The sequence below is a fragment of the Bombus terrestris genome, chromosome 3 (assembly GCF_910591885.1).
Source record: "Bombus terrestris chromosome 3, iyBomTerr1.2, whole genome shotgun sequence".
NCBI lineage: Eukaryota > Metazoa > Arthropoda > Insecta > Hymenoptera > Apidae > Bombus > Bombus terrestris.
The window spans coordinates 14,480,747-14,503,376 of record NC_063271.1 but is presented as its reverse complement, the minus strand read 5'-3'; the positions used below and the strand labels follow the sequence as shown (position 1 = coordinate 14,503,376).

The 22,630-nt window shown below is 38.7% G+C and overlaps 1 protein-coding gene across 1 annotated transcript in view; it reads right to left on the bottom strand.

Moving 5' to 3' along the window:
- Positions 1–21,595, bottom strand: part of LOC100644205 (carboxypeptidase N subunit 2) — a 36,718-nt gene extending 15,123 nt beyond the window's left edge. The window contains exon 1 of the mRNA XM_003394644.4: positions 20,941–21,595. The gene's annotated coding sequence lies outside the window, so the exon portion shown is untranslated. The remainder of the gene's footprint in view (positions 1–20,940) is intronic.
- Between the last annotated feature and the right edge of the window lie 1,035 nt (positions 21,596–22,630).

Below are 22,630 nucleotides of genomic sequence, written 5' to 3'. Positions count from 1 at the left end.
CCCCAGCATTGACCCATTGAATAAATAAAAAAAGAAAAGAAAAAAGACTAGAGAGGCCAACACAAAGATCTAACCACGGGCGTTCAAACACTTTGATTCACTCGGCGTTGCAGGATGGCGTGGACAAAAGGAATCGCGTTTCACAAAAGGAGCATTTCGTAGGAACGCGGTCGCGAGATCACCGTCGACGACCACCAGCACGTAACATTAACGCGTGGCCATTGTCGATAATTTCAATTCCGTAACTAGTCCCCTGGCAAGTGTTCCAACCAACGAATCCGAAAACGTCTCGTTTCGGTAAGTGCTGGTCGTGCCAGTAATTTTTCACGTCCCCTTTTCTGCGCCCTGCACCCCCTTTCTCTCTAACCCGGAATAACAAATGGCGCTGATCTCGCTGTCATGTATAATGCACAGATTTACAGCATTCCGCTATCTGACAGAGCTATATGTCCCCCGTTCTCTGTTTCTGCTCCCTCTCCTAGGACCCGCGACCTCGCGGCAGCAAAAAAAGAAAAAAAGAAAAAAGCAAAAGAGAAAGAAAAAAAAGGGGGAAAAAGAAGAGAGAACAAAAATATAACAGGGGTGAACGTTAACATCCGCAGTATGTAATATCCCGTATGGCAGGTCGAGCGTTATTTTCTCCGGGAAATCAGTCGCTGGTTTTTTCTCTCGCTCCTCTTTTTCGTTCTCGTCCTAGCTATCGAGTCGTAGCTGGACCAGACAGCGGATTTTCCACGAAGCGAGGATGTCTTCGCAGGGGATGGAGGAAGACGACGAAAGTCGTGAAGACGAGGGTGAAACCGATGGGTGCCCGCGAAGCCCGGATCAAGGGGAGCGTGATTACCTCGAAATTCGGGCTTTCTGGCCATCGCTATAAGTGACATCAGTCTGATAAACAACACTTGTCTACGAGCAGAGGACGATAAGGGTGAAGGGCTGCTGTATTAGCCGAAACGATCCTTGCCTGGGGAAAATATTTGTGTTGGTCGCTTCCGTGAAATTAGGTCCGTATTACATGGCTTTCAACGACGGAGTAGGTACCTCCTTATAGCGTTTTATTGCTTCGTTCGATTAGTTTATTTTAGTTGTTGCTCTCTGAGATACCTTTTGAACGCGTTCTGTTGTGTTCTATGATATCTCATTATTGCGTTTAGATGAACTTACTAGACTAAGGATGTTTATGCATTTATGGAAAATTTATGGAAAAGTACGAAAATGCATCGAATGTACATAATATGCAAAAATATATAACACGTGTAGAATAAAGAAGTTGTTATAATATCGAGTGAGTGCGCTAAATCTCTATTGAAGTTACACTTATTTAGTTACGTTCATAAAAATATGATATTGCATAAACATCCGCAGTACAAATATAATTTATATAATCGAAACGTTATCTTATATCACGCTACGTCATTGAGTTTCAATTTCTTATTTGTAGATCAAGCTATGTATATCAAATCGAACGTCATACTTATTTTAGGGGAATAAGCGAAGTATTTCTTTCCATTAATGTTGCCAAAGGAGTACGTTAATAACAAGTTTAATTACAACGACTCTGCTGGGCGCGCTATTTGCCAAAGATAAGACCTTTCTTGAGCAAGTTTTGCAAAAAGACTGGACCGTTACTGTACCGAGACCTGAGTGGCGAAACTTAGCTGTTACAGTTGTCGAGTTCGCATGATACAATTCGTAACTTCGGGCAAACATCAGATTGCTTAGAATAGCTTATAAAACTTGGCTCCACCGTGGAGACGTACGATAGTTTTGGCACATTTACGTGGTTTAACAACATCTTGAGACGGTATCTTAATAAGATCCTCCTACATTTAAAAACACAACTGCCAGTCTCTATTTTACGATTTAAAAAGTGGTTCATATTATTTGATTCGATTCGACCAAGTTTTGTTTTTAATACGTTTAGTATTGCGTGGGGTGTACATATATAGGCCACGCTGAACTTTCGGTTCAAACCACCCATGTTTTCAGCGCATGTAAACCAAGTGATAGAGTGATAGATTACCATTAGCGGTGCAGGTAGGTTGAGCTAAAAATCGGACAAAAATAGCGCGGCACTCAACTTGTTAATCAGAAATTTTCTATCTTTCTATTGGAAAAGTACAGATCAAATTTCCATTCTATGTACGTTGATGCTTTTAGTATCGAATACGATAAATATTATTAACATTATATATTTGGATGATTTTATTATTAATTCGAAACCAATACCACAGACATCAATACACGATAGAGATTAATTTGTTGACGATGAAAAAAGTTTTTAAGGTAAATATCCATTTTAAGGACTTTTGTCTTTTATAAAGCAAAAGAACAATGAAAGAATACATTCAACCTTAAAATCAAACAGGGAATGGATTTTGATAATACATGTTTGATTGACAGTATATCGAATATAAAAATTTCTCTCCTAACACAAAAAAAATGGTCATCGTACTTTCCCTTTGTGATCTTTAAATACACCAAAAATTTGCCATTTTTCGTATCAAAGCGACTTTCTATCCCCTTTTAATTCTCGGCGTTAAAATTTCAATTAAAAACGAATAAAATTGCCGGGAAATCGTTCGTCTAAATCGCGCTTAAAGAGCGATCAATTTCGAGCGGTTGATTTCAGCGAACTGATATAACGAAACCGGTTAAAAGTGTCATAAGCCCTCGGGACAAAAGGTCTCGTTTTCAATTTTCAATCGACGCATTAAGAACGGATCCACGAACGAACGAATAATGGCTTTTCACATAATCAAAGCTTCCAGATATGTCTAATAATTTGTATTTTGTGTTATAGTTGTCCTCTTTAGTTCCCATTTTTCCCCATGAAAAGCACCTTAAAATATTCAGTAGTCGCGACCGGATCGGGGATTTTTCCCGTTTACCGATAGAGGGAAAATAAATAATAAATGACGGCGTTTTCTTATCTGCCCACGGATAACGAAATTTGTCTGGGCCATGCATAATACATACGGAAATGGCATCGAACGAGCTGGCTAGGTTGTGCGTTGACTTCTTGTCTATAATGGAATCTGAGCGCGGGTTCTGGCCAATTTCTGAGAATGGTATAAAGCAAAGAAAACCGGTAAGGGCAACATATAACGGGGCAAGTCATTCAATTTACAGGGATCCCCTCCACTCTTTTCCGTTTCCAACTCATCTCGTTCCAGCCTTGGTGGCTCCGAAACTGAACTGAAGATGAGCCAAACTCATACCAGCTCTTGGCTAACCGCAGGGTGGTGCAGGCTACACCCCGCAGCGATGGCTACGAGCTACACGAGCTACAGGCTTTTCGCGCTCTGAACACTATATCCAACTTTCCTTTATCGTTGGTGCATATACCAATTTCGATACCGATTTCAAGAGACCGACTGGCTTCTCGTTGGAACGATAACAAGTTTTCTGTCCTGTTGAGCTTGGTTTTTACGATAGGGTGGTCCTGAGATACAATCAGAAACGTAGATTCAAGATAAAATAAATGGTAAATGATATTTTTTATAAAGTGAATAGTGGAAGAAAAAGTTGTCGGAAAAATTATTTTTCTGTGTTTTGTAGAACTTTTAGAGTTAATTCACTTTTTACTTCTAATACACCTTGGATCTCTGTGAGCGTATTATTTTCGCTTTATCGACGTTTCAGTAATAGATCGACGTGTTTCTTGTTCGAACGACAAGAATTTTTTTATTCGGACTAGTTTCTGGGACACGATGATTATACAATATATTGACAGATTTGTTTAAAGAATAGGAGCTAAAATATATTATCATTTCCATTATGTAGGTAACAAGGATGAAGATTAAGACACGGAGAATTTATTTACTTTATTTTATGGAATTTTTTTGGATAATGTGAAGAGTTTCTGTATTTAATTGTAAGAAAATTTAGACATTTTTCAGCAGATTATTCCATTAACTTGTCCTAGATACAGTATCGTTTACCTATTACTGCGATGTCAATTTAAAGTAAAGAAATCGATGTCTAACACTTTGTCAAAGCGGACGCATTGCCCGGATGAGCTCTCGACGTAAATAGAATATCTCCATAAATTGAAGAATTAGTTTAGATATGAAATTATAAGAACGTAGAATATTTTACAACGTACAATAATCAAGATCTGGTTTGGCAACATGTGTACAAATCCTATTCTATTTAGATTTCATCTCTTTCATTGTTATAATTCGCAAAGATATTAATTTACGTAAATATTCGCAGTTTATTAATCACACGGTACAATCGTGACGTCCTCGAAAATTTTTTATTTTCTTTGTCCTCATAAGCTTCTTTCTCTCTCGTTCTAAAAAAAACTTCGAGTTTCAGCTCCACAAATATAAAAGAAACGCAGTCGGCTCAATTTACCAAATTGGAGGAATCATTATGCTCCATGACCGCATTTCATGCCTCTTCTAGTGACAAATAAGCATCTGTCTATGTGAGCAATGAATGGTTCTAATTTTTGTAGGCAGCAATCTCAATTTATACAAGATCCCTATTCATCCTACACGTCTCGAGTGTCATCGAATACTCTTTAACACGTTCACTGCGTATAACAAATCTTTGTATACTCTATAAAAAGGTTATTTTTAGTCAACTAAAATCCTACGAAAGATTATCGCAAACTTGGTATACTTTATCACAAATGTATTGCATGAGATCAGCAGGAATCCTAATACTTATAAGGGAGGAGTGTTTCTTACGTATATAACGCTTTTTACGTGAGTTCTACGTATATAAAGTCTCGCAGTATAAAAAATATGTATTGTATGTAAAATTATTTTTTGGTATATAACATCGTAAAAGTGAAAATCTTTGACCAGCAGCGAATATAAAGGAGGAAATAGATGCTTTGGGCTCGTATTCGGGTATCTTCGTCGCCACAGAGGCGGCGGTAAAAGTCATTAAGCGCAATTTTTGGCGGAACGAGAGTGATAATCCACAACACGCTCCATTTTCTTGCCGCGTCAAAAGAAAAGTCATTAAGCGACGACTAACTTCGAACTAGGTTGTCGGGATGGGTAAAATTCTACGTATACGCGATACGACGCGCTTTGTACGTAAAATTCATTTGCTCGCTTAATGGTCCGTGAACTTGTAACATTGTTGTTCGGAAGTTGATCGTTCCGTTGGAATAATAACGGGATGCAAATTGATGCGACACGCGAGGCACTCGTGAGTTATTTAATTTACTCGAAGGTTATGCTTTCTCAGCGTCTTCTGTTGTCACATGAGTACATAGTCTTTGAAATTCTTTCGAATTAATATGACAAAATTTACAAAGATGAGGCGGATTCTGTTCAAAGATTATTATATTTACTTTTTTAACTATTTTTGCGTAAATTTCGATGGTTTATTTTTGTTATATGTAATATTTAATTTTTAATATTTTTAATATTTTATTATATATAATATTTCTATTATACGTAAAGAAATTTTGCTTCTTAGAACACTTTTGCGAGTTAAACACAAATCTCTAAACCGTTTTTTCCTAGAACCTATAGCTTTCGAAAAAATCAATTTAAAAGAAAAGATTGCAAATTTTCAATTTTGCAAGCATTATGTGCTTTTACAATATCGTATTGTCATTGCATTATAAACATTTGAATATGTTTAAATAATGATAAAAGTTAAAATAACACATAAAATGCATTTTTTGCTTATATTTTTCAGTTTATTTAAAAAATTCAGCACAAAATCTAGCTACAACACGCGATAGAACAGATATCTTTGCTAACGAGAGCATCAAGAAAAACTAGAAAATTATGTTCTGATTCCAATAAAAAGATGAAACAGTTTGACAACACACGCTGCGGTGGCAGTGGTACTCAACATTAGCGGTTGCCTCGCATGCCATTCGGTATAACGAAACCGCTAAATGCGCGCGACCATTACCCGCCGGCATTGAGTAACATTGAAGAAAAAACGGTTTGCAGGCTCGTGTATAGTTCGAAAAATTGTGCAAAAATTGTACCGAAGTTTACAAAATCGGAAAAAAAATAAAAATTTGTTGAACAGTGTAATTTGTCTAATATATTTCTTTGTATTTAAAAGAAAGAAAAGTTGTAAAGTTTTGTAGGAAAATGCAAAATTTTCATAAAATTGTAAACTGGAAAATTACAATTTAATGTAGGTATAATGGATGCGTGATGTGCTATGAGTTTCTTGATTTTTCACATTTGAACAGATAGAAGATTATTTAGAGATATGAATTATAACGGATTATAAAATCCATTTAAATTATATAAAATGTGTTGCGCATTGCGAGCACGAATTAAGGTAAAAGTATTTCATTTCGATTTAAAGATTAAATAAATGTTTTAGCAGATATACAAGAGTTATTGATCTGAATTTATAATTTATGCAAGATTTTAGATATTCATTTAATCACTTTAATTTAAAATCTGTTACCTCACGATGACATCACAATATGAATTGGAACAAAACGTGAAAGAAAGAAATTAAATTCCCTTTAAATTCGCGAGATCTCCATCGGGAGAGCAGCAACTCGTACTGCACTCGTAACATAATTGCAATTTAGAAACTAATTATTACTCTTACAACGTAACAGAACGATGCAAATGAAAACACAGTCGTTATGAATTGAAAATACCTTTCTATCTCGCTTTATTCGAATCCATAGCGAAATTAAAGGTGCTCGTTATTGCTTATCGCTAAAACGCGAATATGCATGAGCCACGTACGTTGTGTACACGAAACCGAAAGAACGCGATGTTATAAATGCTCCAGTATAGCAATTACCCTAGATCTAGCGTATACACTAACTGATTAAACGTTAATATCATTGGACACTTTGCACGAAATCGGGATTGTTTGTTATTCGTGTAAAAACACCAACGGATCGGTATCCGTTATTGATATTTCCTGGTTAAACAGATCGCAGGTTTCATCCATTTGGAATATTCGCTCTATTACACCTTTCCCTAGTTAAGCTTTTGTAATTGGAATTTCTTTTCCTTACAAGAAAAAGAAAAAAAAAAGAAAACGAAAATTAGGTCCAATTGTCTGTCACAATTTTTCTAATATTTTCTTACAAGAAAAAGAAAAAAAAAAAGAAAACGAAAATTAGGTCCAATTATTTGTCACAATTTTTCTAATATTTTCTTTTCACCTTTTCCCCTACTCTAAATAAATAGGGGCAATTATTATAAATAGATCGCTTGTTGGCACAAAAATGGCATATTATGGTAAAATATTACGACGCGATAATAATAAGTATTAAAAAGTTAAAACGTATAGCTTTAAAAACGGTTATGCCAAGTTCTAAAGACACTTAGTATACATGAAGGTAAATAAAAATACTGAATAACAACATACTTAACTAAGAATAATACTTAATAAAAATACTGAATATAAAAATTATTCGTCCCAAAGTAACAAGAGGTTCCATTTAGTCGGACAACACAAAACTTCGTTCTACAATAGATGTTCGAAATATCTACCGTTCATTTTTAGAAACAGCTGAACCCATCTCCTTAGACCTAATCTCTAAAGGTAGGCTACATAGATTATCTCATAGCATTCTTTCATCTTTAGACAACCTTTCTGTTTATCGTTCTGACACCGATAGATACATCGTATGATTGATACGATGAATTCCTCTTCCTTTGTGGAGATCCATAAATAATCATAGATAGACTACAATGCCTTATACCTCGAAGATAAATGGTCTTTGTACGCATATTTCATCAAACATATGCATGTATTTCTTTATTTCAATTGATCAAGTAAAAAAAAGAAAAAAAAACGAATTAATTTGTCACATGGATTATTATGGATATTTTAAACGTAATAATTCTCCGAGCCTGTTTGCTTTACAATACACTGTTACGTTTTTATCAGAAACAGATTTTGCATTTACTAGAATTAACCCTCATAATCCCATAGGCCGATTTGATTCATATGCTTTCTGGCCAATATGTAATTATTTCGTACTAATTTTTAAATTAAGATACATTACTGATAGTCAATGTGAAGTGAATTATACGATTGGTCTATCGAGCTAGCTATTATGAGTGTTCTATCAAAATATCTCGAAAATATATAGTTTTTTAAACTATTGTTTAGTACAAATTTCAGTAAATTTATGGTAACGGTATATGATTTTATCAAAATGTACAAATTAATAGGCAATTAATGATTAGCAGCAAATACTGTTAATAAACAGCACTTTCTTCTTTGGTTGTAGACTATAAATTCTAAATTTAATTGTCAAAATCGAAATTGTTAAAGTCAAATCAAAAGAGTTAACAAAAATTAATCACATTTTATAAATTTTTAATTCCGCACTGAAGCAGTTTCCGACCATCAAATGAGCCAACAGGTTCGTAAGTATGATATATATATATATCAGAAAGTTTAGCAACAGTTTATTTCGCCTAACCCAATCCAGACACAGGAATCGTGTAACTTCCAAGTCAAACGAAATTATCGAGAGTTAAAAAACTTAGGGAACCAAGGAAAAGAAACAAAAAAAAAGAAAAAAAGAAAAGACTAGCCCCAAATCGAGAGCCGCGAAATCGGTAAAACCAAGATGAGAACGGTTCTCGCTTTAAGCAGACGCTGGCTCGTCTTAATGAATAGTCCTCTTAGCCTCGTTGAACGACGACGTAGTCGTCGAGAATAAATTACAGGTTCTCAGCCAGGGAAGTGGACCCTTTAGCGCGCGCCCCTACTTTAATTTATGCATTTCTTGACCCGCACCGATGGACTCGGATTCCTACCTGTTGGTCCCTGGTCTATCACCTGTTCCTAAGGGATTTTCCTTCTTCGATTTGACAGCTGGAGAATAGAATGCACTCTCTGACCATCGAATTAAACTCGATTCAGTTAAGTTGAAGCTTTTAATATTTTTCATCTTTTTTCGTGAAATTGGGAGACGGGAGAGAATTCTAATAACGAAAATTATTAATTACTAATGTTGTCTTAATTACGACGCATATCCTTTCAACATGGACAGTTCTTATTTCTAATGAATAAAAATAACGAAGGGAGAGAGTTTTCAGAGAAAAGGAAAATTTCTGCATGTGGTCTCTCTTCGATGGTCACGAACCCTTGGACGAAGAAAAAAGAAGAAGAAGGCGGGGAAGAAGAAAAAGGGAGTGGAAACAATAAATACCAGGCACATTTACATTTTCGAGAGACAGCTGCTCGATTCGAAATGGGCCCCGATAACTCGTTACAAGGTTCGAATAAGAGGTTCGACAGCGAACACCCTCGGATTTAACGCCGTTTAACGAACCAAACGGCTATTAATTTACCGGTCCTACCGAGTGGTCATGGGAGAAGGGCAATATTTTTGAGGGAACGGAAGGAGGCTGGAATTTCTACGCCGGAGGACAGATGTTTCCCGAGCGATTTATACCTTACACAGGCCCATCCTATATCGATATAATCGAAAAGGCGCGCACGATTGCGGCAATCGCCCTCGGCGATTTTCGTAATGAACCCTCTCTAGCCCAGATCGAATATTATAACGCGTACAGAGCGAAGAGGTATTACGAGGAGGTCGAACGACCCATCCCATCACGATGGCCGTGTCATGAAATTTTCATAAAACGATCAACAGGCGCGCTGAGGGAGAACGAGGAGGTCCGTCGAAAACGTTATTCAGCTCCGTCGTCCAAGTCATCCGTGCTCCCGTTCGAAGATGCTTCCCAGTGGTTGCCAGAAAATTATGCAAATCACGAGACTCGACATCAGCCCTGCGTGGAACTCGAGCGAAATTGGTATCCTGATAGAGCCAGGGGATGCGAATGGTCTCGAAAGAAAAGGACTGGATGCGCAATGTTCGCGACTCATTCTCTCTAACACGCGCTTGTATCTATATGTATATAGGATGTCTTTTAACTGGTGATACAAATGGAAGAGGTAATTTAAAAAATAAGCAGAAAACGTAGAAGACATCTTTTTTTGCACGTGATTTTGTTTTAGAGAAAATTAAGTTTGAATATTTGTCTGAGTATTAGGGGATTCCTTTGTAGATTAGTATTTTTATTTACGTTTGTGTTTATTGTATTAAATAAAAGAGAACACGTGATATTATATATTTTATAAGCCTATTATTCATCCCTCTTTTGTCTACAGAACACCCCGTATATACGTAGACTCAGATAAAAAACCAAGCAGATAGCTACCTGTATTCGGTTCGTATTTCGAGAGGGGATGCCGCCGCTTGATCGGTCATCGAGCATCTCGAAACGATTTTACCGCAGTATCGTAAACTCCTGGTTGGACTTCGCGTCCATTCTCTGTGAAATATTGCTTTACGCGGAGATCGAGACGATGCCAGAGGAAGGAAAACGTCGCGTAAAACCGAGGAGAGAGTGGTGTTGGAGGTAGCAAAGAAGAACACCGAAAAAGAACAGGGGAAATAGGCGAGAGCATTAGAAGAACGACCGAAGAAAGCAAAGGCGGAGAAGCGTGGTGTCCCACGAGGGGGTGGAAAACGAGTAGGAAAAAGCCCCGTGCAATTGCAATCCGGACAAATATCCGGAGCCGAGACGAACGGTAGACGAACAAAGAGAAGAGAGAGGAGGATCCTGCACGGCCAGAGAAATTGTTCGGGTTACTGCGAAACGAAACGAAACGAAACGAAACGCTTTTCTCGCTCTTTTCTCTCTTTCTCTCTGCTTCCGTGTATATATATGCGGCAGTCGATAAACCGCGCCTGCGTAGCTCAAACACAGAGGAGCTCACCCCCCGTGAGCATGTCTACGAGCTCTCTGTACGATGTATAGCATGGGGTGCTCCCTGTGCACATGCATACTTCCTCCGTTCAGCGTTCCCGCGTAGGGGTGTGGATTAAAGATATTAAAGATACCCGTAGAGAATCCGCGCGAGTTCCCGGTTCGTTCATCCTCTCTCGAGCCGGCTGCATGCTCGTACTACGACCACCACCTCCGTCGTCCAGCAGTCACACCCTTTGCTTTTCATACTGTGCGCGATATCATTTTTATTGTCGACGCGCGAGTGCCTCTTTCAGTGGTCGCCTCTATCCTTCTCCTCGTTTGCCCCCCTGTTTTCCCTTTTATTGTATTTCCCTCCTTTGTCCTTTTTTCCCCATTTCTAATGAATATTAATCACGACCCCCATTCCACGAAAGAATCGTTGCTCTTTTATTCTTCTTCTCTTTTTTTCCATCGAACAACAAATATTTACGACATCCTGCAGCCTTGAGAGATCGAAAATATCGCCGCACAGACAGAGTGCTAAGTTGGTTTGCATGGTAACGCGATCGCGACGCGTCTTTCCGGTGTAATCCGCTCCGCGTGTCGTCGTACGCGCGTTTCAAGACGCAATCGATAGTCTCGCGGCCGGCTTCCCGCTGAAAAAATCACCTTTTTCCACCCGTTCCGTGATTTTCAACTCTTTTTCAGCCAGCGTGCGATAGCTTGCTAACGCTGCAACTATATTGTTGAATTATTTAGCAGCGTTTCGATCGCAACAGGCCACGAAGCCTGAACGAAAAGCGGTACTAATACAACCGCGATATAATTGGTACGGTACGCACCCCATTGCGAAACACGGCTAATTAACATTGCATTAATCGCCGATGACAACGTTAGTTGTGCATTCATACTTCTTTATTTGCTCTTCTGGACAACATGTATACTGTATACATTATATTATGGGTCTCAATTGATCGTGTAAATTAGGGAAATTTTATGGCGTGAATTTGTCCAATTCTTAACTATACGTAACTAGCAATAGACGATCCATAGGAGGTTATTCTGTATGCAAAAATAAATCAGAGATGCAGAACAAAATTTATTCGTTCAAACTTGTTCCCGAGAAAATTAATTTTTAAACAAATTTTTAGTACGTGTAAACATATTCAAACTCTATTTTCTTCATAACAAGACCTTAAACGAAACAATTTTACTTTTAACTTGTTTTTTGCATATAGGACAACATTCTTCAATTATAGAAATTTACGTACACGTGGAATTATTTTCATCTCACTTTCATCTATAGAATCCGTCTGATTTCACCTGTACCACGAATTTAGATCCACGATGTATGCAATCCGAGTGGTCTAGAAGTCACGGATTTATCGTGTTTCATCGTCCAGCCATTTTTTCCATGTATCGCCCGAACGTTTCGAGGGAGGAGTTTTTAACGGCCCCTAATTTTACGCCGTATGATTTACTTTACGACCCGAATGTTAATTCCCTGGGTGATTTTCTCTCGTTTCCTTTTTCCCCTTTCTTCGTTTTTATTCTACGCTCGATAAGTCCAGTTTTTATCGGCGATGAAATATAGGAACGTTCACGCGTACGACGTTCCACGCTGTGATTTACAGCGGGGAACGGAAGCGTTTGTATGACGAAAAAATTACGATGAGGGAAGCTATGGGTGTTAGAGAGCCGGTTTAATTCGGTAAATGTTACAATGTCGTTACTTCGTGCTTCGATGTAAGCCGATGTATAAAAATGAAGCTATAACGTTTGAGTTATGTACAATTGGGTAGTGGTAAATCCTTTCGACGAACAGCTTTTCTGCCCGGTTCTTTCTGCGAATTAATATGACGTGTTGTTTTCCTGATATATTACCGTAATAAATTTTTCCTGAAATTTCTTCTTTAATAGATTAGCTGTCATGTGAAAAGTTAAGATTCATTTCCATGTAAATTTCATGTTTCATTTCACGTTTCATGTACATTTCAGAATGAGATTGTAAATGTAAAAAAGCGTAATAAATTGATTATCACTTTAAGGATGCAAATATAATTTCTCTTTGGTATTCACGTTGGATAAATTTGATTTCTTTATTTAATTCGTTAAAACTGAATAACACTATCAAAGTCATAACAAATTAACTACCAAACAAATATTCCTGCTCTTATTCAACTCAGTAATTTCGGATAAAAATATGAGAAGTTAAACTAACTAAATTAAAAAGTAGTTAGCTAACTACAATTTCTTTCATTAGAATAAAATTCATATCATACCAATCATAAATATAAAAATCATGACTCTGAACCTTCTTCTATTCATATTATTACTAAGTACGTCCAAGTGGACAGTCTTAAACATCTAATAAGACAAGTTCCATGACTGAGGCAGCAGAAAATCTTGATGTGCCTTCGTCTTAAAAGTGTAACTACAAACTTTCTCCCTCTGTTGCCATCCTCACCGCACTTTGTTTCCTGTCTTCCCGAGAACTTCCTGTCTCTCGCCTTCAGAACCTTCCATTCTCCTTTTCTTTTCCCTTTCTTTTTTTGTTACCTATTTTCATACGAAACAGGGAATACCCTCCATCTGTCAGTCAGGATGCAGTGGATCCAATTACAGGTGTATTTTGTGGGCTGTTCGATTAGTTTGTTGCGGTTACGGGAAACCGGAGATTAAACGCGTTGCTTCTTCCCCTTTTAATGCTGTCGCGCAAACGACACATCGTAGACAGATAGTCGATGGATATCGTCGATTATTATCAAATAATTACTATCTTTCATTGTTGTCCTGCTTTTAAACGTTAATGCCCCATTGTTGCGTTTGACGTTTCGCAATACGAGCGAAACAAGCAACTTCTATTTTCCGTTATCTGACAACGGTGGTGCGTCTTAGTTTTTTTGCGGCCCAAAGCCGGAATACCGGCGGGCTTTTTACCGCTTCGGTTTTTACTATCGCGTTAAATATGAATTTATGACTTTGCGAATACAATGTATGTTGCTTTTACGTATATAGTCGCTGGATTTTAATGGGATTTTTAACTGAATTTTACGTTTCAATGTTTTTTATGTAAATTGTTTACCGAAAATTTTTGTTAAGAACTCCCTAATTGTATTTAAATACGAAGAAATTCCCAGTGTCATAAAGTCACAAAGTACTAGTTTCGATAGTGCCAATTTTCTACGATATACTGAAAAATAGCACTGCTATATTTATAAATAAATGCACGCATGCATAGTTCGCTTATTTACTTTGAACAATTGATACTCGTATAATCAGCATTTCGTTTATCGACCTTCCAACGATCAACCAATTCTACTACGCCCTGAAACGATACTTCAATCCCACCATTTCTCCATTACTAATGTACAAACATTCAACATGACGCATTTTATCAGCTATATACCTTTAAAGATTCACGTACTGACTGAACAATCGTCTACAATGCACAATACACCATCTTGAAGCCCCAAGAAAACAAGAGAAGAAAGCACCCTTCTCTCCAAAAAAGATCGTATTAGAGCGAACGATTAATTTACAAAACCGCAAGACGTACGTTGCTCGCGGCTATTTTATTGGCTATCAGGGCGTGTGTTCCCATGAGATTCTTTCCGATTCCTTTGTTCGATTCCACAATGTTGTTGGTCGTGTGGTAAGTAATCGCATTGTTCCACGGGGGTAGAATACGCGGAGACTCGTTTGTTGTGGGCCCCCGAGTCAATTAATGGCGTAGTTGCCGTAGACAAAAGAAATCTTTCTCAAGTGGATTTCCTGAGCCGTGACCTACCACCTAGAGGGCTGTAAACAAAGCCAGTCGGCAAACAAAGTTGGTAACAAAGGCAAACACGATATCCGCCCTTCAAAGTGTCGTGCATAAAGTTGAAGTGCAAGGTACAAGTTCACCAACGGGAGAACCTATCCTCGTCCGCCTCTGCCGTTCCCCTGAAACTTAAATCGTAGGACACCAGCCGCGAAAAGTGGCTGCGAACTGCCGTAACAGTTAAAACGTATGTGTACGTTCTCTATATACGGCAAGTTCGCCGATAAATCTTCCCTTATCGAGCTTCTCACGTGTATTTACGTGTGCCTGTGTGCACGCGTGAATGAACGAGCTACGTGTGCGTACATGTGTGTGTGTGTGTGTGTATGCGCGCGTACATGTGTATGTACATGTGTAACATGGACGTAAAGACAAGTGAAAACAGCGAAATCTGTTACGGAACGAGATCTCACCCACAACACCGACGTGGAAATAATTTCAATTATGAAGTCGTTCGTTCTATCCCTGTTGATAAAGACTTCCTTCTATATAGGAGACTGCTAGCTATTTGAAGACATTCCATGAACAACAGGTAGCGCCGCGATTCTCAGATATCGTGCGGTATTTTAGGTGCTAAGAAATCGTTTTCTCTTTTTACATGTCTATATATGTTCATTTGCTTCAAAATATTACACAGAGAAGCAAGCTTACCGAAGCATGATTTGATGAAACGAACACAAGCTTCTCCTCTAATCATTAATTCATCGTTAATTTGTATGCTTTAACAAAATTCACGTTACGAGCGTCGATTTGTAGCTTGCTCCGAAGAATTCGGTGCCCGTACGCACGAACGAAAATACTCACGTCCATGAAAAACGGAAACGAATCGCGTGGCGTGCATTGAAAGGCATTAAGAGCGATTGAACGGGTGTCTCGGGGACGGAAACGACGATTTCGGCATCCTTGATCGCGTACTCTACATTTCTAATGTTCCCGGGGATCGGATGTTGAAGTCAGAGAAAGATGAACTTTAAAGAAGCGTCGAGACAGCTGCAGCCACCTCGAAGAAACGATTCGACGCGGGGATAAAGCGGTTATGTCCCTATCCATCCTCTATTTCTTCGTGTCCTCTATTCGCACTCTCTCTCTCTTTCCAAGTTCCCCGCTCTCATTTCTGTCTCGCGCTTTTTCTCTCCGTTCGAATGGAGGGAGAGATGTGTATCTCTGAAAATAGGATTGGTGCGGCACGCATTGTGCCGAGGACACTGTCTCTCCACCTCCGTTTCACCTACCCTCCCCTATCCTTGTATTTATAGCCCTCCGGCTTTTCCACCGTGCTTCGCGCCCTACGACCGCTTAATTCGACCGCTCGCGAGAATACAATCTCCTCTCCGGTCGAGAGGCGAGGCGGCGTCAATAGCCACAAGCAAATGCCTTCCAACGAGGATGCATCAAGGGACACCAGGTGGACTTCCTTGCTACTTACGTCCCTTACCGCCGCCGCCGGTATTTCTTTTTTCCACGCCCCTCTTGTTCTTCGATCAAGTCGACAAAGGAACGAATAATTGAGTTTACGAACGGACACGTGCAAAAAAGATGCAATCAGATTTTCTCTGAAGACCGGTCCTTTTTATTGCTATTCTGCTTTTTTATTGCGTATCGCCTGAGGATACAGACGAGTTAGAAAATTACGTATCATTGTTACTTGTCAAAAGTTGCCCGTATTTCAGTATATAAGTACTTTGAACTAGTTTTTTATGAGAACAGTATAAGTTCAATCAATGTTATTTTTCGCACTTGGAATTTTTTATAAAAGTCGTCGAACGTACTAGAAAAGAGTATCATAGATGGCAAATCCTATGACACTTTAAATACCCTTGGCGCCCTATACCGTTATATTTACCAATAAATCTTGAACAATCAACTACAAATTTCCGATACCTTGCCAACAAATCTTCCTGATCCTGTATCAAACACCATTGAAATCCTATTCTCTTTTTTCGTTTTCATTCTCGTAATACTCGACAACGGCTAAATACATCCATCAAAACCTCCTTCATTTCCAACAGTGCAAACAAAGAAGATTTATATCTTGAATAAAAAAACAGGTAATAACATTCAGCTTGCGACCTTTTCGACAAGCTAAAATTCTTTCAACAAAGCATTACCCGATTTCTAATCGATTCACAAAATGGAAGAAAATTTCCGCCCCCTAAAGCGAAATATACCAAAATACTTGTAAATACTGTATGGTAGATACATAAAATACTTTTTCACAAATGTCGAAAACTGTATACGAGTCTACAAGCAGTGTTTGTAAGAAAATCATAGAGTGGTCATTGAATGTTGACAATCGTTTCACTGTTTCCGAACAACGTTGAATACACAGCGTAAGAAGAAGCCACGATACATCTATTCCGTCCTACGTTTATAACTACAGTGAAAACGCTTCTTCCTTTCATCCCTCTCTGCCGGATGCAACACGGCGCTGCCGCTCGGTTGGAAGCTGCGAAAATTCCTACGCGGACATAAACTGTCTCGGTGCACTTTCATCTCTCTCCCTTCGGGCCTTTTTGCCCGGCGCATTTGTGGCCCATTTTCACAGGCCACGGTTTTTAAATGCGATCGCTCTCAGGAATACCTTTTCTCCAACCAGGAGGAAACTAATCAGAGTGCAGAGCGTGCACGAGGCGAATGCGTTCATCCATGAGCGAAGAACACACAGAGGCCAGGTGTTAGAGTTGTGTGATTTACCACGAGTGAGTTGGAAGTCGATCGACCATTCCGGGTTCGAAAAAGTAGCCAGGGCCGATATCCCTTGCGGTTATTAAAATTTCTCGGGGGGCTCCTACCCTCACTGTTTCGCAATTTTTATTTCATTCCTCCATTCCCCATATTTTCATCGTATTTTACCTCTAACGATAAAAACATCAACGACGAAACAAGCGCGAGATTCCAGATAATCATACCTTGAATCCGTTTCTTTAGTCTTACTGCGAGACTAGAGAGCTCGTTCTGGACTCTTCCAATTCTCGGAGATCGATTCGAAAGCAATCGTATCGGATGCTGCATTCAAACCTCCGCTTTAATTGTATGAAATCTGCTGGCTTTGTTTGCAACGAAAGCTTACTGTTTTTAATTGGACAGAATGGATTCCCGGTAGATTTGCAGATTGGAAGAATTATTTGATTTCATAAGTTTACGATCGAATATTTTTTACATGTTTAGTGTTAGTACATTTTTTGTAAATCTCGTTTGATCAGTACGATCCATAACTTTCGTATATTTTTTATTAATTTTAAGGTGACTAAGCTTTGCGGTTTACATTGTGTATAGCAAAGTTGTTTCTCAATTTAAAAAAGCGATTATTTACCATAGCTTATTCTTCTACGACAATAAATTAAAAGATAAAATTCAAAATATCTCTTACAATTTGTTGGGGGTGTTCTTAAATAAATGCATCAGTTTTATCCTTATGTTTGCAGTATAAAGAAAATTCATCGAGCGTCAGATATAAAGATATAGAATATAAAATTATCGATGATATAAAAAACGATTTTAAAGGAAAGTTAAAGCGCTTCGCGAGAGCTGTTCTCAATAAATGCATTTTTATGTATTTCATTTCTGTTTTTTTATTTTTTCAAGTATCAAATTCATATTTTTCCTTTTAATTGTTCGACAGTCGTTATTGCAATGGACGATGAATTTAATGCGATTCCATGGATAAAAATCGAGCGATATCAAACCCAGAAATCCCAACAAAATCTCCTTAAAATGATTACACTGTTGAACTAATAAAACGAATTGCAAAAGTGAATCACTTGATACCTTGCCAATTATCAAACGTAGGAAATATAAAAAATAATACAAATATACAGAGAAATTAATTCGCGATATCATCGAACCCGACAAAATTTTATTCTGCCTTGTGGATTTATTTTTTTTTGCGTAGGAAAAAATGTCTCTAGTCGTACAGTGGTGACCGTGTATTAAAAATCAAATATTTACGTATCCACGAATCGTTTCATTTCCCGTAAAAATCTTAGAAAAATATACGTAAGATAGAAGCCTTTAAAAATACTATAACAAAATGTTTTATGTAGCATTTCGATTATAATCTTTTTACATATTAACGTACTTAGAATATACCTTCATTTAGTATTACTATCGCTAAATGAGATTTAATTGAACGTACTATTATTCCAATACCGTATTGTTATTGACAACATAGTATTCGATATTTAATTTAACAACAGTACTAAACCAGCACGTCCAATTAAACACGAAATCATTTCTAAACCATTATTTAATTAAACATTACGTCTCGTTGTTTCCAAGTAAAGAACGAGGCCCAAGTAGACGGTGAGCAAGAAAGGCAAACAATAGGACGAGCATGTTCGACGATGAAGATCGGTGGCCGGAAGGGGAGAACCTTCCCGTCGCGATATTAAACGCAATTCCGCGAGACCAAGGCAATTTGCTTCGCATAGAGTACACATCGGGCATTATTAATCAGACATTCAAACCAGAAGTGGCACGGGTGCAAGTGTTTGTCGATGAGGAGCAAGTGGACGCACGCATGATTTATGAACTTCGCTGAGACTATTTGGAGGAGTATCGTCTCAGGGAGTCACAGCGCCAAAGTCCTCTAATTTCACCGATTTTCCCGTTAACCACCATGTAACACGGGCAACAATTTAATTCCACGGAGGGATTAATGAAAAAGGGGAAGAGACAACGCGAAGGACGGAAGAAAGGGAAGGTCGAAAACGCGCATTCCGTTGCGTATTTAATACCTGGCAGCGCGATATAAGCCGATGTTAATAATCGCCAAGAATATTTTCGGTCGGCTTTTCCATGGAAAAATAGTAATATCCAGAGAACGGGGTAAGGGTGCATTTCATTAACGGGTTCCACCCCTGTGAAAGAGAGTTATCAGGATTAGAAGTATATCTCCATTCCCCTGTACGGTCGACCATCCCCTCTTCCACTCTCTCGATATCGGAGCTCTCTCGCACAATAATTTACTGACTAGTAAATTTAGTGAATCGACAAGTATCAGGTTTTAGATTATAAACATATGCTGCATAAATAATTTTTATAATTTTTCACTCACTTTCGTTACGATCTCTTCAATTATCTTGCTAAAATTAACTATTGCAGAACTTTATTTGTAGTTACCGTTATGTAATGGTATTTATTAGTATTTGTAACTTGCAGAATTTCGCTAACAATATCAGTTCGATCTATGCGCAAAACGGGTCAGGAAATTATAATAATTATGAAGTTCGAGCTTATGTGTTTTCTCGCGATAGAAGCGATGTAATATATTTAACAGTCCACGGAATCGGTGACTGGCTGGCTCGATTCACCCGTTGCCTGCAGTTATATTCACGTTTAACGATAAACCATTGAACCGTGTCGGCTTTTGTGACCACGGATTTTTGCGAAATCATATTAACCTTTGCCTGGTAATAATATTCGTTCCCGCGCCTGTTTGATCGTTCATCGAAAATTGCCGCCGGTTAAGGAGATCTTAATCGCGTCGTCGATGCAGCGAGGGTTTGTTGCTCGAATAAAATATCGACGCCCTGCACCGGCAGGTGTTGCTGAATCGAATTTTGCCGTTGGTTATCATGTAGGGGATGAAACGTCCTATTTGTGGACACTATCATATGAAAATTAATTTTATAAATCATTCTACCATCGTATAATGTATATTACATGATTATTAATCTTTTAATAAGTTAATGGCTCTGAAAGGTCGTTACGAGGGGATAGAGCTATGTATGTAGCCGATACATTAAAATACGCTCGGTAAACGAGATAAAGTATAATTAATCTCTTATAACAATTAATTCAAATCTTCAATGGAAAGAATGAATAATTTATTATGTGATAATACGTTGTTAACTCTTTTACTACGGTACTATTCGATGCAAGTTGAAAATATTTTTGTTAACATAATAAAAATATATTCGTATAATTAATTATAGTATAATGGATGTAAATGTAAATAAAGATGATTCTATATTAAAGAAAATGTATATATACGCTTTTGACAAATGATTTTCCTTTGAGGCAAATAAATACTAACTGTTCTTTAGTAAATAGTTATTGATGATTACCTTTGAGGCTGTATAAATACGCCCTTTGTAACGAGAGGAATAACATGTTTCTAACATGTACAAAAATTTCGTAGCTCGATTTTCTATAAATTAGTCTTTAGCTTTGAACTATTCTTCGGCAAACGATTGCTTTGAGGTCTTTTGGAACCATATAAATACACTCTTAGTAACAAAAGAAACCAACGAAATAGAACTACAATTACATTTAACTAAACAGAACACGTACAAATTTATTTTATATGATTACGTGAGAAAAGAAAAACAATCGTTTCATTTGGCGTACAGCTGACTCGCCGCCAGAGGCGGATACGTCCGTGACTCATTGTCAGCGTGAAAGAAAAGGGTGGCTAGATATACTTACACCGACAGACGTGGAGTTTCAGTACGTCTCTCCAGAGTTGTGCACATCGACCTGCGGTCCACCGTTGATTTTGCACACACGTCCTCGGGACTTCGATTCCGAGTTGTACGAGCCGAGTCGAACGGTCGAACGAGCGTTGATCAACTGGCACACGCACCTTTCATCCGGAACGCACCGTTCGTACGGTATCCCGAAACGAAGCCAACCAGATTTCCTCGAATCACTGGCCAGCCACGTGACTAACCATGGGGAACAGTTGGAATTTGCGCGAGACACGAGCCTCGCTCGCTCGTGTAGTACATCGGTCCACGAACAGCAATCTAGCGTGTACCAGAATGGCTTCGAAAAAGAATCGAAACAGTAGTTCGTGCCACGAACTTCGTGTCAGAGACAGACAGACAGTCGGTCAAACGGAAAAAGTTAAACACGTACTTTACCGCGGTGAGAGGAACTAACAACAAAAGACGCGAGAGAAGAGAGTGGATGGCTAGAGTAGGATGGTACAGACGGAAAACAAAGACAGAGTGGATAGAAAGATAGGAAGACAGAGACAGAAAGAGAAAGAGAAGGAAAAAGAGAGGACGAAAGACCGCGGTTTCTCCCTGAGATTTCGAGCTGCACTGCAAACGGGAACAGTCAGTCCTTACTGAATCGGAGTTTGCCTACGTACTCGCGGCTGAAAGACTTTGGGATCTGCGCAGTTGCTCTCTCACCACCACCATTTCCACCACCACTACCATACCACACCACCACCATCACCACCACCACCACCGTCGTCGCCAGTACCACCATACCGTTAACCCCAAACCTCCATGGCTCCTCTCTCGACTCCAGCCAACCCTAACCTCCAGCCTAGGCAGCGCCCTAACTTCGACTGACGAAAGCTCCAAGCGACGTGTGAACACGAAATTATTCTTACTCGGCGAAAATTACTTCCAACAAAGTTACCGGTCCATGGATTACATCTATGTAGATGCACCGGGATGCGGCATGTATGTTGCCGTTGCAGCGTGCTTAAGCGTGCTACGTGCTACGCGAGATGAATGCGGTAATTACAATTCAAAATCGACCGCTGCGTCGCGGGAAATCGATGCAATCGGTCCTGCCTGAAGAACGATGCACGTCGCGGCTTGAATTACAGCCACAGCCGCCTTACGATCATTCCATTGAAGAGTTTCAACGTCGCTTGATGATACTCACATACGAGTAATTTCATTTTATCGCAACAATGCCGTTACGCCGCTGATGGCACAAAAGCAACCACTTGCGTGGAATTAACTGAATACTCGTGGCTACGGCTGCTCGCGTGCCATGTTAAGAATGTTTCCGAGCACACTACTGAGAATACTTTATCTCTTCACACATTCGTAACGTGTACACCGGGAATATTATGACCCGAGGCGGTTTCTCGCTTCCGTTGGAGGAACAATACCTCTAATAACCAGTGGTTAAGCGAAATCTTTGGTTTCTTATCGAAAATCATGATAATCTCGAAAACAATTTTCATGATTGTTTCTTTGTAATCTAGTGATGTTTGTATAATTCTTGAGAAATTGATTACTAATTATTGTTATTGTAATAAGCAAGAAGGCAAGAAAATTATATACACTATTTGCTTAACATAATTAAAATTGGAAGAGGAGAAAGGAAGCATCGTATTCTGCCAATAAGTTGTACGGTTAAAAATCTG